Source organism: Loxodonta africana, chromosome 25, assembly GCF_030014295.1.
Source record: "Loxodonta africana isolate mLoxAfr1 chromosome 25, mLoxAfr1.hap2, whole genome shotgun sequence".
Lineage (NCBI taxonomy): Eukaryota > Metazoa > Chordata > Mammalia > Proboscidea > Elephantidae > Loxodonta > Loxodonta africana.
Genome location: NC_087366.1, coordinates 47,467,770 through 47,484,256, shown reverse-complemented (window position 1 = coordinate 47,484,256; position 16,487 = coordinate 47,467,770). Strand labels below are relative to the sequence as shown.

At 37.4% G+C, this 16,487-nt stretch overlaps 1 protein-coding gene and 1 non-coding gene across 8 annotated transcripts in view; one reads left to right on the top strand and one right to left on the bottom strand.

Annotated features, from left to right (window-relative positions):
- The window catches only part of SMYD3 (SET and MYND domain containing 3), a 783,945-nt gene that overhangs the window by 731,334 nt on the left and 36,124 nt on the right, over positions 1-16,487 (top strand). The window lies entirely within an intron of this gene.
- Positions 2,178-2,284, bottom strand: LOC111750951 (U6 spliceosomal RNA). The gene has a single exon (XR_002786022.1). It is a non-coding gene; the product is annotated as a U6 spliceosomal RNA (small nuclear RNA).

Below are 16,487 nucleotides of genomic sequence, written 5' to 3'. Positions count from 1 at the left end.
TTTTAATCATTATACAGTACCCTTCTTTGTCTTTTATGGTGAATTGTGTTTTAAAATCTATTTTATCTGAGATTAGTATTGCCGCTCTTGCTCTTTTTTGGTAGCTGTTTGCTTGATATATTTTTTTCAGCCTTTGATTTTTAAAAAATTTATCTCTTTTTTTCTAAGGTGTATTTCTTGTAGAAAGTACATTGATGGATCTTGTTTTTTTAATCTGTTCTGTCACCGTCTGTCTCTTTATGGGTGCATTTAGGCCATTTACATTCATTGTAATTATTGATAGGTGTGATTTTATTGCTGTCATTTTGTAGCACTTTTTTGGTGGTGCTGACGTTTTCTTTGTTCCTCTTACCCTCCTGTGCTGAATTCCTTTTGTTTATGGGTTTTTTTTTCTTGTTTCTTTTGTTTTTGTAGATTTTGTTTTTACTGAGACTTTGTTTTTCTTCTTTATTTTGATGAGTAGGTTTGTTAACTTTGTGGTTACCTTCAAATTTACCCTTATCTTCCTAGGTTTGAACCAGTCTATTAATACTTGGTATCGCTTTGCCCTCCTCTCTGTTAGAAAATTCTATACCTACACTGTTTACTTCCTCTTTTATTGTTCTGACATTGCCATTTACAGATTAACCTCTCTGCTTCCCTGTTGTAATTCTTCTGGTTTGGATAGTTCTCAAGGGTTCATTTCCTAGATCGGTATTTGGCTGGTACGATCTTGCGTCCTAGCTTCAGGCTGAGGTCTGATGTTGTTTGTTCTCAGACCTAAGGACTCCCTTTAATATTCTTTTAAGTTTGGTTTGGTTTTTATATATTCCCTTAATTTCTGTTTATCTGGAAATGTCCTAATTTCACTATCGTATTTGAATGAGAGTTTAGCAGGGTATATTATTCTCAGTTAGCAATTTTTTCTTTCAAGGTTTCATATATGTCATCTCATTGCCTTTTTGGCTGCTTAGTTTTTGCTGAAGAATCAAGAGTTTAGTCTTATTGTTACTCTTCTGTATGTGACTTTTCATTTTTCTCGAGCTTCTCTCAGGATTCTTTCTTTGTCTTTGGTTTTAGTGAGTGTGATTATGATATGCCTTGGTGATTTTCTTTTGGGGGTCTATCCTATATGGTGTTTGTTGACCATCATGGATGGTCAGCTTTTCATCTTTCATGATATTAGGAAAGTTTTGTCAGCAATTCTTCAGTAGTCCTCTCTGTGTTTTCCATTTTCTCCCCCTGTTCTGGAACTCCGATCACTCACAGATTTTTGTTTTTGGTTGTATCCCACATAATTCTCAGGGTTCCTTCATTTTTCTTTGTTCTTCTTTCTGATTTTTCTTCAAACAGAGTTTAAAGTACATTTGTTGAGTAAAGTATGTTCAACAATAACAACTTGCACACAGATTAACATGAATTAACTTTGAGAACTTCTCTGCCTTTAAAATCAGCAATATTGAATTTATTTTGCAGAGTAACACACATATCTATGTTTTGCATATGAAAGTCTCTAAGACATTTTAAAGGGCTAAAATTTCCAGCATTGGAATGATTCCTTCATACATAACTGGTGAAGATTTGGTAAGAATATGTTTTCCTAATCTTTAAGCTCTGAGCCACATCTGAAAAGTTCTAAATAGAAAAAAATCCAGTTTCTCTCTGTTAGGAGCAAGGCAGGAAACACATTTTTTCAACCCTTTATGAAAAAACAAAAGAGAACAAAAGTGAAATATATATCTTCAGATTATAAACAGGATTGTATTTTATAGTCCACCATACTGATAATGTTAAGGGCCCCAAGAGTAAAAGACCTCAGTCTAAAGGTTGTGGGTCTGCAATAGGCATGGCGTGAAGGACTTCATCTAGGAGCTGCAGGGCCTGGTGTAGGTGGATCTCAGTCCAGCACATTTCCTTGATGTTCTGCCTTGTGTAATCCAGTCCCCAGCCTGTCACTAAACTCATCCTGAGTATGCACAAGCAATGAAAGTCATCCATACCAACTCCGGCAGCAGCTGACAAACTGATAGCTGGAGCTACTCCACCTACTGATCCCGGGCCAGGGATGTTTCCTGCCACAGCTACTGCCTGGACAACAGCTGCAGCTTGTATAGTGGCCCCCTGCTGCTGCATCTGACAATGACACTGACACAAATCAAAGACCTTTGTGTATGCACTTGGGTAGATCTTATAAACAGAAAAATATGGGATGCTTCACAAATTTGCACGTCATCGTTGCACAGGGGCCACGCTAATCTTCTCTGTATTGTTCCAGTGTTAGTATATGTGCCACCAAAGCAAGCACTTCGTTTCCAACTTTCACATTCCAATCATCAGTAATTATCAGTGCATCTTGATGGCATGTTTGATCAATTTCAGACTGCAGAAGTTGGTAAAAATTCAATTTCTTCGTCTTTGGCCTAGTGGTTGATGTATAAATTTGGATTCGTATTAACTTGTATTCCTTTAGGTATATGGATATTGTTTTGTCACTGACAGCATTGTACTTCAGGATAGATCTTGAAATGTTCTTTTGGCAAAGAATGCAACACCGTTTCTCTTTGTCACTTCCACCATAGTAGACTATATGATTGTCCAATTCAAATGGCCAATCCCAGTCCATTTCAGCTCACGAATGCCTAGGATATCTATCTTCAAGTGTTCCATTTTATTTTTGACAGCTTCCAATTTTCCTAGATTCATACTTCGTACAGTTCATGTTCCGATTATTAATGGATGTTTGCAGGTGTTTCTTCTCATTTTGAGTCATGCCACTTCAGCAAAAAAGGTCTCGAAAGCTTAACTCTATCCACGTCATTAAGGTCGACTCTACTTTGAGGGGGCAGCTCTTTCTCAGCTGTATTTTGAGTGCCTTCCAACCTGAAGGGCTCATCTTTCAGCACTATATCAGTCTTCCACTGCTATTCATATGGTTTTCACTGGCCAATATTTTAGAACTGTGCCGCCAGGTCCTTTTTCCTAGTCTGTCTTAGTCTGGACGATCTGCTGAAACCTGCACACCATGGGTGACCCTGCTGGTATTTGAAATACTGGTGGCACAGCTTTCAGCATCACAGCAACACAGAAGCCACCACATGACAATCTGACAGAGGAATGGTAGAAGGAGCAGTTGGTATGATGGTATAATCTTTGTTGTCTTGTTATGTTGCCCAGCTTTTTGTAACCTTCTTTCCCTTCTTAATGCTCTCCTGTCATCATTGCCACTCCACCACCCCACCAGTCCCAACTCAGTGCTTATTGTTCTCAATTAACCATCAGGATAAGGCTTTAGGTAATAGAGATAGTGTCTAATACCTCCTGGAATTATTGTTTACAACAACCACCTAAAAAAGCAAAAATCCCTACAAATTTAAATACATATAACAGTGGAATACCTGACATCCTAAAAGGCTCTGTAGAAATATTGAGGGGCACGCATGGATCCCAGTGAGGAACCACCAATCCAGATGGTGGGGATAGAGTAGTGAATATGAAGTACTTGCTAAGTTAGCCTTTTGACTGCGTAGGAGGGGACTGCCTAGGAGGGAGCATGAAAAAGGCACATTAGAAAAATTGTGTGTGCAGGTAGGACCCTCCCTGTGAGTAACTGAAGCTTTCAGTCTATTGAGTGAAGGGACCTAGAGCACCTGTGGGATTGTAAGATAACACCTGGATAAAGTGAAAATGACTTTACTGGAGGATAAAAAGATACTCCTTTATTTTTTGGCTATCACCATTGTGGCAGTTTGTATTTCCAAAGATACCCCACCACAATATCTCCCATCCTCACATGTTTTTGGTAATATGACTGCCATTTGCCCATCAAGAGGTTGAGTCTCATTTCTCTCCCCTTGAATCTGAGTTACCCCTCGAGACTCATTCACCAATAGAATATGGCATAAGTGAAACAGTGTGACTTCCAAGACTAGAGCAGATGAACCCTTGCAGCCTCTGACTCAGCCTCTTGAACACTCGGTCTCCAAATGCTCATTCTTGGGACATTCCCTCTCAGAACCCAGCTTCCATATTTAAGAAGACAAAACCACATGGAGAGGCAACATAAGTATTCTGATTGACAGTCCTGCTTTAGCACATTCTTCAGCATCCCAACCCAGGTGTGAGACATATGAGTGAAGAAGCCATCTTGGAAGTAGATCTTCCAGCTTCCAGCTGTTTTGAGCCACCTCTAACCATTCAGGAAATCCCAAATAAGATCCTGGATATTGTAGAGCAGAGGAGAGATGTCCCTTCTGCATTATTTCCAGATTTCTGACCCACAAAATATATGGGCATTAAGAAAATGCTTATTTTATACCACTACATCTTGGGTGGTTTGTTACCCAGGAGGAGATACTTGGAACAACCATTTGCCATCCACAGATGCTTAGACACCCTCCATGAATTTCTTCCACACTGACTTTGACAGGGTACAGTCAAAACCTGGGAACAGGTGGGAGAGGTAGTAATTCAACAAGCCCAGAGATAACAAGAGAACTAGGGCTTGCTGCTTCTGGTCTTGATTACTGTCATGATAATTGTAATTCTAGAGAAACATGTGAAATTGGCTCATGTGAATCCTCCAATTTTATTCTTTTTCAAAATTATTTCACTTATTCTAGGTCATTTGCATTTCCATATAAATGAGCTTATCTCTTTCTGCCCCTGCCACCCTCTCTTCACCCTCAAAAAAAAACCTGTTGGATCTTAATTGGGAATGAGTTGACTCTGTATAACAGCTCAAATAGATTAACATTTTGATGATATTGTGATTTCCTATTCTCTGTAATTGGAGGTATATCTATTTAGTTGGTTTTGAATTCATCTTTGTAGTTTCTGGGGTATAGATGCATTCTTGGAATAAACCCCACTTAATCATAAAGTATTATCCTTTTTATACATTGCTGGATTTGATTGTCCAAATGTTTCATTATGAACTTTCATATCTATGTTCACTAAAAATATTGAGCTATAGTCTTCTTTTCTGGTATTACTTTTACTGGTTTTAGTATGAAAGTAATGCTGGCATCATATAAAATGACTTGAGAAGTGTTCTTTCTTTCCTTATTTCCTAAAAGAGGTTGTGAAGGCTCGTGTGTTTTTTCTCTCTTAAACTTTGACAGAATTCAGCAGGGAAGCCATGTGGGTCCAGAGGTTGGGTGGTTTGTTTTCTGGGCAAGTTTATGACTACAAATTTAATTTCTCTAAAGATATAAGATTATTCATATTTCCTATTTCTCCTTATGTCCAATTTTGGTAGTTTTGCCTTTCAGAGAACTTACGGATTTTATCTAAGTTGTCAGATATATTGGAATAAATTTGCTCATGAGATTATTATCCTTTTGCTATCTGTAAGATCTTTAGCAATACTGTTTTTCCTGGCATTAGTAATTTGTGTCTTCATTCTTTTTTCTTGATTGGTCTAGCTAAGGGGGTTATCGCTTTTATTATCTTTCAGAGAATCAGCTTTTGGTTTTCCTGATTTCTCTGTATAGTTTTTCTGTTTTCTATTTGATGTTTTAGCCCTCTGATCTTTATTTTTTTTCCTTTTTTTCCTTACTTTGGATTTAATTTTCCCTTCTTTTTCTACTTTCTCAAGATGGGAGTTTAGATCATTACTTTTAGACTTCTTTTCTGATATAAGCATTTAAAGCTATAACATTTTCCTCTAACCACTGCTTTAACTGCACCCAACACATTTCTTTACCATGAACTATGTCTCTCACAGGAAGTTGCAAAAATAGTACAGAGAGTCATGTACGCTTTACCCAGTTTACCCAAATGGTAACATTTTCCATTAAAATTAGGAAATAGACATTGGTACCATACTATTAAATAGAGGACAGGGCTTATTAATATTTCACCAGATTTTTAAAACATTATTTTTTAGAGCAGTTTTAGGTTTATAGAAAAATTGTGTAGAAAGTACAGAGTTCTTATGTACCCCACCTTCCCTCTGAATGCTGTTTTATTATTAACATTTTGTATTTTTGTGGTACATTTGTTAAAATTGATGAACGAATATTGATACATTAAGTAAAGTCCATAGTTTGCGGTAGGGTTCACTCTTTGTGTTGTACAGTCCTATGGGTTTTGACAAATGCATAATGTCATGTATTCACCATTCCACCTATTTGTCCCCACCCCCTCCCCTTAAAGCTCTGGCAATCACTGATCTTTTTACTGTCTCTATAGGGTCACTATGAGTCAGAATTGACTAGACAGCAATGGGTTTTTGGTTTTGACAGTCTTACCTTTTCCAGAATGTCATATAGTTGGAATCATAGAAAGCAGTATTTCAGACTACCTTCTTTCACTTAGCAGTATGCATTTAAGGATCCTTCATGTCTTTTCATGGCTTGATAGCTCATTTCTTTTTATTGCTGAATAATCCATTGTTTGGATGTACTGTTTGTTTATTCATTCATCAACTGAAGGACATCTTGGTTACTTCCAGTTTTTGGCTATAAACATTTGTGTGCAGGTTTTTATGTAGACATTTTCAACCCATTGAGTAAATACCTGGTCTGCAATTGTTAAATAATATGGTAAGTCTAATTTTAGCTTTGTAAGAAACTATCAGACTGTTGTCCAAAGTGGTTGTACTGGTTTGCATTTTCACCAGCAACTGATGAGAGTCTCTGTTATTCTACCTCCTCTCTCCAGTCATTTACCAGTGTTTGGGATTTTTAGTTACTTCAGTAGGTGTATAGTGGTATCTCATTTTTTTTTTCATTGTTGTTTTAATCTGCAATCCCCTATTTTTTTTAATGACATATGGTGTTAAGCATTTTTTCATATGCTTATTTGCCATTTGTATATCTTCTTTGGTGAAGTCTCTGTTCAAATCTTTGCCCATTTTAAAAATCAGGTTGTTTGTTTTCCTACTGCTGACTTTTAAAAGTTCTTTGTATATTTTGGATACAAGTCCAGTACCGGATACATGTTTTGCAAATACTTTCTCCCATTGTATGGCTTATCTTTTTATTATCTTAACAGTGTCTTCCACGGAGCAGAGGTTTTCAATTTTAATGAAGTCCATCCTATCAATTTGTTTTTCTCTTATGGATTATACTTGTGGTGTTGTATCTAAAAAGTCATTGCCAAACCCAAGGTCATGAAGATTTTCTAATATGTTATCTTTTCTTCCAGAAGTTGTACAGTTTTGTATCTTGCATTTGGGTCTATGATCCATTTTGAGTTAATTTCTCTGAAAGATGTAAGCTATGTATCTAGGTTCATTTTTTTTTTAACGTGTGGCTATCCAGTTGTTCCAGCACCTATCATTTCTCCATTGAACTGTCTTTGTTCCTTTGTCAAACATCAGTTGACTATATTTGTGTGGCTTCGTTTCTGGGCTCTCTGTTCTGTTTTACTGATATATTTATCTATTCCTTCACTGATACCACACTGTCTTGGTCATTGCAGCTTTATAGTAAGTCTTGAAGACAGGAGTGTCAGGCCTTCAACTCTGTTGTTCTTCAGTATTATATTAGCTGGGTATTCTGTCTTTCCAGATAAACTTTAGAATCAGTTTGTCGATATCCACAAAATGACTTGCTAAGATTTTGACTGAGATTGCATTGACTCTATAGATGAAGTTCAGAAGAATTGAGATCTTTATGATGTTAAGTTTTCCTATCCATGAACATAGAATATCTCTCCATTTATTTAGATCATCTTTCTTTCATTAGAGTTTTATAGTTTTCCTCATATAGATCTTGTTTTTTTTTTTACATAAACTTGTGTGATTTTTTTTTACATACACTTGCGTGTGTTTGTGTGTGTAGTTCTATGCAATTTTACCCTATGTATGGATTCATGTAACCAATACCACAATCAAGATATGAAACTTCTCCATCACCATTAAGGAATTCCCTCATGTTAAAAAACATCATGTTATCCCTTTATAATCACACTTGACCTCACCCTCATCCTTATCCCCTAAAACTTATTGCCAAACCCATTGCCATTGAGCCAGTTCTGACTCATAGCAACCTTGTAGGCCAGAGTAGAACTGCCCCATAAGATTTTCAAAGCTGTAAATCTTTACTGAAGCATATAGCCACATCTTTCTCCAGTGGAGTAACTAGTGGGTTCAGACCATCAACTTTTTGGTTAGCAGCTGAACACCCAACCACTGTGCCACCAGGGCTCTTTTAGGAACCACTCATTTCTTTTTCATTTCCATAAGTCTGTCATTTTGAGAAAATGTTATATAAATGAAATCATACAGTATGTAACCATTTTTGATGGACTTTTTTCACCCAGCATAATGCCCTTGAGATTTATCCAAGTTATTTCATGTTATCAATAGTTCATTTCTTTTTATTACTTAGAATTATCCATTGTATTGATGTGCCATAGTTATTGTTTAACCAGGACATTTGGATTGTTTCCAGTTTTGGCCTATAAATAAAGCTGCTATGAACATTAGCGTACAGATTTTCTGTGCAAATAAATGCCCAAGAACCAGTTGCTGGGATGTATGGTAAGTGTATTTTAGTTTTGTAAGAAACTGCCAAACTGACTTTTTTGGAGCCTTCGAGGCTGGATGAAGACCCCCAAAACTACTGCCCTGAGATAATCTTTAAACCTTAAACTGAAACTATCCTCTAAAGTTTTTTTAGACCAAAAAATAGTAAAATATGGTTGCTTTCGGCACTGTGCTCATTTAAAGGAACATCTATGTGAGATCAAATGGACAATGGCAACTCGAAAGGTTGGATGGGCAACTGAGGGAGCAATGAGTTTAAGATAATGGTGGTGAAAAGTTTGGAAAAGGACAGCGTGAATGGTAGAACAACTTGAAGAATGTGTTCAGTGTCACCAAACTGTACATGTAGAAATTGTTGAAATGGTGTATCTGGCTGTGTATACTTTCACACACACACACAAAAAAAAAACCACAGACAGTTTTCCACACTGGTTATGCCATTTTACATTCCCACTAACAATGTTTGAGAGATATAGTTTCTCCACCCTACTGTCAGCATTTGGTATTATTACCAGTTTTTGTTTTGTTTTAGCCATTCTAATAGGTATGTGAGTGGTATCTCATTGTTGTATTAATCTGCATTTTCCTAATGACTAATGATGTTGAACATCTTTTAATGTACTTATTTTTCATCTGTTTTCTTGGTGAGATGTTGGTTCATGTCTTTTGTCTATTTTTTAATTGGATTATTTTTTTACTGTCGAGTTTGAAGGTTCTTTATGTATTTGAGATACAAGTCCTTTGTCAGTTTGACTTGCAATTTTTTTTTTTTTTCTCAATCTGTAGCTTGTCTTTTCATCTTAACACGGTCATTGCAGAGCACAAGTTTTTAATTTTGACAAATTTATCAAATTTTCTATTTATGGGTGTTTTTGGTGTTAGAACTGAAAACTCTTTACCTAATCCCAAATCTTGAAGATTTTTCTCTTGTATTTCCTTCTAGAACTCTTATAGCTTTACATTTTTCATTTAAATATATGATCCACTTTGAATTAATTTTTGTGTAACGTTTAAGACATAGATCAGGGCTCATTTTTTTTCCATGGATGTCCAATTGTTCCAGTATCTGTTTTGAAGAGCCTGTCCCCCATTAAATTGCCTTTACATCTTTCGAAAATTAGTTGGGTGTGTTTGTGGGGTCTATTTCTGGGTTCTGTATTCAGTTCCACTGGTCTATGTGTCCATCCCTTCCCCACACCACACTGTCTTGATTAGTGTAATTTTTTAATTGAGAATGTTTTCTACCCTTTAAAAAAAAATTTTAGCTACTCTACTTCCTTTGCTTTTCCATATACATTTTAGATTAGTCTTGTTTACATGTACAAAAGCTCTTGCTTGATTTTGATAGTAACTATGTTTAATCTATAGGTCAATTTGGGGAATGCTGACATCTTTATTTTATTGAGTCTTTCGATCCATGAACACAGTATGTTGCTTCATTTATTTAGATCTTCTTTGATTTTCTCATCACTGTTTTATAATTTTCAGCATGCAGATGGTTTTTTGAGATTTATACCTAATTATTCATTTTTATAGCAATTAAAAGTGATACAGTACCTTTAATTTTGATTTTCATGTATCTGTTCTTAGTATATATATGATGATTTTTGTGTGTTTGTTGAGTGCATATGCTGTGACTTTATTGAATTCACTTATTAGTTCTAGGAATATTTTTATTAATTCCTTGGGATTTTTTTTTAGCATTGTGCTCATTTAAAGGAATATCTATGTGAGATCAAATGGACAATAGGCATTCAAGTCATCTGCAAGTAGAGACCGTTTATTTCTTCCTTTCCAATCTGTATGCCTTTTATTTTCTTGCTTTACTGTGCTGGCTAATAGTTCCAGTTCTATGTTGAGTAAGAGTGCTGACAGTGGACATCCTTGCTTTTTCCCTAATTTCATGGGGAAAGCATTAGTCTTAATGTTTGCCAGTGAACACAGTATATAGGTTTGCTTTGGCCCAGTGCTTTTCAAATCTGCTCACCAGATTCTTATAAGCCCACTCTTATAATCTCATTTATTTTTATCTATTGGAAACTGGTGGACTGAAATGGCATCTTCATTTATCCTTGCTCTCTGGTACATGAAACAGATCAAGTACACTGAAAATTGAACACCCCAGGATGCACTCTGTCAAGAGTCCTTATATTTCTACCTCCGCTTATCACATGCTATTTAGGGCACCTGCTCCTGTCATTTTTCAGTGTGACACACCTAGTATTCTACTCTTACACCTCACCCCAGTCCCAGTTTTTTTTCTAGGAGTTAAAGTTTGTAAATGCAATAAAGGTCTGATTTGGCTGAGGAGAGAGAAGTGGCCATGACAGCCAACGCTACTGCTACAGAAACCAGCCCCACACAGTGTACAGACAGCTGTGCAGATTCCTTTTTGGTCTAGACTTGCATTTCTGGTCCGTGATTCAGATGGTGGTCAGGGTCCTTCCCACCACTTTCGAGCATGCGGTTTAAGCCAGATAGTGTTTCAACTATGCATTGTGTTCAGCAAAGTTGCAACTGTGGTGACTTTCTAGACTCTGGCATTAAGTTGACTTTCAGTCCTAGTTTTAAGTATTATTGTGATTTTTAAAAAATTTTTCTGCGCTCATAGGTATTTTAATAAATTGGGAGTGCTGTATTTGTCAGATGCCACTGTGACTATGGGGACCCTGACTGATTACTGATTTTGTCACACGTAATCATGTCCCCTGCTTTAAATTGCCAAGATAGCAAACAGACCATTATTATAAATTCCCTCAGAAATGAGCATCGCCAGAGGTTTCTCAGAGCCATCAAATTAAATCCAAATACCCCATATGGATTGCTACTTCTATACAGGTTGTCTCCAACTTATGAAGGGGTTCTATTTAGAGGACCTCATTTTTTAAAAGTTTTCATTACTGTTGCCTTTTATTATCAGTATCTTTATAATTCAGGCAGTATTTTGTACAGTACATCATAAAACTGAACATGTGAGTGAACATCTGAGAATGATAACATCAGCAAACTATGTGCTGCAACAATTACTAGTGATAAAAACCAAAAAGAAAACAAAAAACAAAAAAAACCCACTACTGTTGAGTTGATTCCAGCTCATAGCAACCCTATAGCACAGAGTAGAGCTGCCCCATAGGGTTTCCAAGGTTGTAAATCTTTACAGAAGCAGACTGCGACAATCTCTCTCCTGCAGAGTGGCTAGTGGGTTCCAACTGCGACCTTTCAGTGAGAAGCCAAGCAGTTAACCACAGCACCACTAAGGCTCCTTGCATGAGTATTCACTCTTGGGAAACTAGGCTTTATGTTATTGCTTGGAACTTAGGACTTAAGTAGTCTACTTTTTTTTTTTGCTTATTTACTCATCCATAATTACCATTTTCACCTCTAGTCTTTCAGAAAACCTGCTTAAATCTTTCTCTACCTCCTTTTCTCACTTTCCATTTTCCTTCCTCAAATTAGTGAAGTGAAGCTTAATATCTGCCAACAATAGGAAGCCTAAGATGAAAAGATAGTCCCTTTCTGCAAGTGGCTTACATTCTGGTGTGGAGACAGACACCCAAACACAGATTGACAATTCAATGAGAGAATAACTCTTAGTGGAAGCCTGTTTGAAATGCAGTGAGAAGATAGGAGGAAAAATCTTCCTGGTGAGTCAGGGAAGACTTCACAGAGGAGGAGACATTTGACCTGAGATGTAAAAGATGTATGTCTTAGTCATCTAGTGCTGCTATAACAGAAATACCACAAGTGGATGTCTTTAACAAAGAGAAATTTATTTCCTCACAGTATAGTAAGCTAGAAGTCCAAATTCAGGGCATCAGCTCCAGGGGATGGCTTTTTCTCTGTCAGCTCTGGAGGGTAATTCCTTGTCCTCAAACTTCCCCTGGTTGAGGAGCTTCTCAGGCACAGGGACCCTGGGTCCAAAGGCCACGCTCTGCTCCCGGTGCTGCTTTCTTGGCGGTATGAGGTCCCCAACTCTCTGCTTGCTTCCCTCCACTCTTTTCATGTCCATCCGGCCAGCCCTCTCATCTCCCCTCCAGACAGGAGCTGCCCACATAGTCTCATGTGTCTACTTGATTCAAGAAGCTCACTCCTCACCAGTATCATTTTATATCCCATAGTCCAGTCTAATCCCTGTCTGAAGAGTTGACTTTGGGAATGGTTCCAGTCTTGGGCTAACAGAAGGCCTGGGGACCGTGACCTCCGGGGTCCTTCTAGTCTCAGTCAGACCATTAAGTCTGGTCATTTTACGAGAATTTGAGGTCTGCATCCCACTGCTCTCCTGCTCCCTCAGGAGTTCTCTGCTGTGTTCCCTGTCAGGACAGTCATTGGTTGTAGCCAGGCACCATCTAGTTCTTCTGGTCTCGGGATGATGTAGTCTCTGGTTTATGTGGCCCTTTCTGTCTCTTGGGCTCATAATTACCTTGTGTCTTTGGTGTTCTTAAATGTATTTCTAATAGCTGTTTTAAAGATTTTGTCTTCTAAATCTAACACTTCTCTCTACTATCTAGTTTTTTCTCCTCCGCACTCCTCCCCTCCCCTCCCAACCATCAAAGATTTTTTTTTTCTGTGTATAAACCTTGAGTTTTTGTAATAGCGGTCTCATACATTATTTGTCCTTTTGTGATTGACATTTCACTCAGTATAATGCCCTCCAGATTCATCCATACTGTGAGATGTTTCAAAGAATCATCATTGTTCTTTATTGTTGTCTAGTATTCCATTGTGTGTATGTACCATAATTTATCCATTCATCTGTTGATGGGCACTTTGGTTGTTTCCATCTCTTTGCTATTGTGAATAATGCTGCAATGAACATGAGTAGAATATTTTTAAGGGATCTTTTTTCTAGCTTTTACCTTTAGAAACTCCTTCACTATAAACCTGTTGTCAGCAAACTTTTTCTATAAAGGACCAAGTAGTAAATAGTTTATACTTTGAAAGCCAGATGGTCTCTGTCACAACTACTCAGTTCTGCTATTGTAGTATGAAAGTAGTCATAGGTAAGATGTAAGTGAATGAGCATGACTGTATCTCAATAAAACTTTATTTACAAAAACACGCTGTGGGCAGGATTTGGCCTGTAAGCCAGTTTACCCTTCTGTAGACTCACTTTCTCATGATTCTACATCAAAGGAGTGCCAGCTACTCTGCCCCAACTGGCTATGTTTTCTCTGAAAAACACCAAAGAAGAGAACATCTCTGCTTCCCTCAGCACCTCCCAACACACCTGTGCTTGGGAAGCCCATCCTAAGACTTGTTTAAGGTTTATGGGCTCTTGAGTACTTGGCATCTGTATCAGTTGATTTTAATAAAATTACCAGTCATACTTCTGAAATATATGCCAACAACAGCATTCATACATATAGTGTTGATAGATACCATTACAGATATACACTCACACACAATTGGGTAAACTTACTGATGTTAAATTTATATTTCATCTTCTATTTTAAACTAATTATGCAACTTTTTACTAGTTTTTAAGTTTTATAAATCTCATCTCTTCCTTGCAAACAAGGGAAAGGTATATACATGTTTAAAACCACAATGTTCCCTTCTTTTTTGACTTAACACTCAATTTTTTGAGATCATTAAATCCCTAGATTACCTGTTAACTGTTCTTTGTACACTGGCTTTGTACTCAGGACTTAGAACATTAAATCAATAACTGTTTTTATTTTTAAACATATATTCTGAAGGTTATGTAAATCATAGATGAACTATTCAAAGAATTATAAAGTAAAAATTCATGTAACTATGCTCTTTATGGATATGGAACGACCTTAGAGCACTTGAACTCTATTTTCTCCCTAGTGATGTACATGCTATGATTATCATATATTTTAATTTTTTCATATATTTAACCCACAACACATCATTATTGTTTTATTTGCCACTGGCTATAGATTTACCCATATTAAGCATTCTCTTTGTTCCTCATTCCTTCTTGCATCTTAGACCTCCCATCTGGGACCACTTCCTTCTACCAGTAGTACATCCTTCAGAAACTCCTTTGTGAGGATCTGCTGGTGACAAAGTCTCAGTTTTCTTTGTCTAAAAATGTCTTCATTTCATCTTCATTCTTGAAAGATATTTTTGCTGGACATAGAATTCTTGAGGAGGAATTATTTTTTCTAGTCACATTGAAAGTATTGGTCCACTGGCTTCTGGCACCACTGGTGGAGTCACTTGTCAGCCTTCCTAAAAAAAAAAAAAAACAAAAAAAAAACCAAGCCATTGCTGTCAAGTCAATTCAGATTAAAAGTAACCCTATAGGACAGAGTAGAACTGCTCTATAGGGCTTTCAAGGCTGTAACTTTACAGAAGCAAACTGCCACATCTTTCTCCCATGGAGTGGCTGGTGGGTTTGGACCACCCAGCTTTCCGTTAGCAGCTGAGCGCTTAACCACTGTACCACCAGGGCTCCTTCCTGTCAGCCTTATTGTGACTCTTTTGCGTGTATTCTGCCTTCTTCTGTAATCTGTGGTCACCTCTTAATTGAGGTTCCCAATAAAAGAGCAAGAAAGAGGGATTCCTATTAGACCCCCCATGTTGGGTAGAAGAGCCCTGGTGGTGTGAATTGTTTATGTGCTCGGCTGCTAAAAGATTGGTGTTTGAACCTACCCAGCAGCTCTGCGCATGAAAGACCTGGCGGTCTGCTTCCGTAAAGATTACAGCCTACAAAACACTATGGGACAGTTCTACTCTGTCCCATGGGGTGACTATGAGTTGAAGTTGACTCTATGGCACCAACAATAACAACATTTTGGGTAGACAGTGAACCTGCTGGTCTGTCCCCTAAGCTTCACAAAGCAGGTGAAGACAGAGACTCCACCTTACTAGGGGCTTCACTGTTCTTATTTCTCAGGGGTCTCACTTAGAGTTTGGCCTGACAATTTTTTGCCAGCATTTCATTGCTTTTTTATATTTCATCTAGCATTTTACCTTGTTTCCAGTGACAGAATCAGTATGGCTACCAAAGTCTGTCATATTACCAAAAACAGAACACAAACTAATTTTCATAAATTTGAACTAACCAATTGTATACTGAAAATAAATTTAAAAACTTCTACTCACGAGTGCCTTCTTGGGAAATTATCTTAGAAAAGGATATGATCATCTGTGTGTTCATATATTTAAGGCTTTAGTGTACACATTCAGAACTTCAGAGATATCTTTATGCCCATATAAAGGGATAAATAGACCTTCTATAGGGCAAATGCAACTTTTATAGTGAAAAACCTCATTACCGTTTTTTCTTGAAGACTTAAGTAAATTACAATTATAATTCACTTGTGGTGGCATTGGTAAAAATGCCAAATATTCCACCACACTCTAAAAGAGTGCTGCAAGGTATAAGACAGGCAAAAGCCAGACAAAGTGCAACACTGGCACAGTTGTGAGTATTAAAAAGGAAATTGTTAGCATGCAGTTGGGTTCTGTCCTGCCTGGGAAACTCTGACCGGGTCTTCCACTGTGCTCCATGGAGGGCCAGCTGCATGGACAGGCCTGTGAGGTCTCCTCGCTGCTGACTGAGTTGCTAAATGGGCCAAGCAGCACATGAAGCAGGTCTGGTGATGGGATGAGGCTATTTGTGTACATGTCCATCATTAAATGAAAATAATAAAACACAATTTGAAAGTACAAATACGGATAATAATTTTTCAGTTCATTTTCTAAAGAGAAAGATCAAAACCCAAACTTTTTGGCTCAAAATTGGACACTTACCTTATCTGCAACCCAAGTCTTTTCTCTTAATGAGGCTGCTCATGGCCTCCCATCCAGTATTCTCTCAACTACTCAAGTTCCCTCCAGGCTTCTCTCCAACTTGCTACCCAGTTCAACTTGTATTTGGAAAGAAAACAGGCAAACATATAGGTAATTCAACTGGGCCTTTTGATTGTTCGGAAAGAACTGTTTTGATGCTGTTCAAAGGCAGTACGTTTTTTTATTTTGTTTTGTTTTGAACTTTGCAACAAAGTCAGAAGTTTACTCCAGTGTTTTATCTCAGTGT